The sequence below is a fragment of the Poecilia reticulata genome, linkage group LG7, assembly GCF_000633615.1.
Source record: "Poecilia reticulata strain Guanapo linkage group LG7, Guppy_female_1.0+MT, whole genome shotgun sequence".
NCBI lineage: Eukaryota > Metazoa > Chordata > Actinopteri > Cyprinodontiformes > Poeciliidae > Poecilia > Poecilia reticulata.
This window is the reverse complement of record NC_024337.1, coordinates 556,380-558,837: the sequence shown is the minus strand read 5'-3', so window position 1 is coordinate 558,837 and position 2,458 is coordinate 556,380.

Below are 2,458 nucleotides of genomic sequence, written 5' to 3'. Positions count from 1 at the left end.
ACCCTGAGGGTTTTTTTTTCTGGCACACCTTCCTCTGTGAACCAGACACCTGGTTGATCAGGCAAATCAAGCCTTTAGAAGAAATTGTACTTTGAAATGTCATTCACTCTCATGAGATGCTGGGAATTTTATCTCACAAGTGATTTACAGAAAAAAGAAAGTGGTAAAACAAAACTTTACCACTTGCTGAACTTTTTGGCATAGCAAAAATTTCAGCAAGTTCATCCAACTTGGTGATGGTTCATCCGACTCAATTACATTATAGAAATAGAAAATATTTCTATGTTTAGTAGACAGGATAACGAGTTAAATGTGATAACATTTGCTAAGTTTTTGAATAAAAAAACTTTACATGGTGGAGTAGTTTTACTCCGCCATGCTTTTTTCTTCTACCTGTTAATATTATTTTGAAGTAACAGTATTGTGAACCAATTCTGGCTACTCGTTGCTTCACTGAATAAAGAACAATTACCTTTTTTACTCTTACATGAGTCCAATCTTTAGCTTTGCTACCAACCTCTGGTTGGAGGTCATGTTGCAGAAATAAGATGCAGAAATATAAATCACATACAGCTTAGTAAAAGATACTGTGCATTTATTGTCCTCAATAAGCATTACATGTATATACTGTTGAAAAAAGATTTTTACATATACTGTATAAATAGATACATAATTTACATGAAAAACTGGGATGCACTCCATGCCATGATGTTMAGARTTTWGGTCTCATGGCATCTCAAGGTGTCAGCATTGCAGCCAGTGGGCTGAGGGAGGAAATACAGCTTTATTTTGTAGCAATTCAAGAGCTACCAGCTTTTATCGCTTCAAAAAAAATTAATCAACACAGAAACTCCAAAGCACACAAAGCTTTAGTTTGGGGACCAGCTAACCCAGGGGTCCCCAAACTACGGCCCGCAGGCCGGATCCGGCCCGCCTCCACATTTGGTCCGGCCCCTCGAACACATATATATATTTTTTGTCATAGTACCCCCAAGAATTTAAAACTATTTTCATCGCTGCTGGTGAGGAAATAAATTCAATGTTGAACTACACAAAGTCTGAGTTTGGCATTTTGTAATTTTTTTAAATGAACCATTCCTCTGGACTGCAGTATTTTTAATAGCTACAATTATTTATGTTGAAATTGTGCCCTTACTATACACAGTATGTTTTTTCTGGCAATATATATTTTATACTGTTTTAGTGTCAGTCTATTTGCTGCTGTTACACAGAAATGTCCCCATTATGGGACAATAAATTATATTTCTATTTTATTCTATGCTCTTTCCAGGACAACAGCATAWAATAKATTTTGCTTATTGCAAGATATTGCTTACAATTATGCTTATTGTAATGTTTGATTAATACAGAACTATGTCACTGTTCATATTAAACACCATGGATAAAGTTTTGGATGTCACTCAAGTTTACAAGACTATTAAACTAGATGAGTGAATACTTTTGTCATACATATAATTCTAAATATTCTGACAAAACAAAAATGTTGAATCCATCAAAGGATCTTTCCGTTACATCTACAATAGAAATATGATTTAGAAATAAGCCAAACTGCACAGGAATTTATTATATTACAAGTATTATAGCATGGTAGTGATGTGTATAACTTCGGGATTAGTTTCAAAGTCTACCTTCATGAACCTTTGATCCATTAAGTGAAATTTTCCAAAATACAACAACCTGGTTTGTGCTCTGATCTAAGTCGGCCGTGTTGCCCATATTTTCTCTGGAATAACCGCATGACCAACTCAAGACTTTACAGGATTCTATTAATTCAGTCTCTAAGTTTTCCACCCTGTGAGCATGGCCTGTTTGTTTTCTCTGTCCTTGCATTTCCACCTGTTTATGAACTCCACCCTGCTCTCATTGTTTCCTCCTCCTTAAGCATTCCTTCTGCACTGTCATCATGTCCGTCTGTCTTGAAGATTCTCGTTGTGTGTGCACATTCCAGGCTAATCCTCCCATTACAGTCACTTGACCTCATTAAAGTCGGTTTTTGAACTGAATCATGAGGTTGACTGCTGTGTTTGTCACCTTTTATGTCTTGGTGATCAGTTTGAATGCTTAGTTAAGAACAGTAAGAGTTGCATTGCTGTTCTTCATTTCTAAGCTATGGAATCAACAGCTCTAATGAAACAGAAAAGACAGACTGACTTTACATAGCACTTTTTACATAGCTCTTTTTGCAGTCAGTAGCTGTGTTTCCATTAGCCATAGAATTGTACAAAATTGATTTACAAAAATATATTTATTTACAGCAGGGGTCCTCAAACTTTTTCATGTGATGGCCACATAACTTTTCCCTTCTCTGGTGGGGGCCGGAGTCAGTTTGTAACAGAAAAAGTGTGATGATTGCAGGAGTGCCTAAATGTAAAAAATTCTTGTTTTCCAGAAAGCACAATCAAATAACCTTCTCTGGGTTCTTCACAGAAAAAATCCA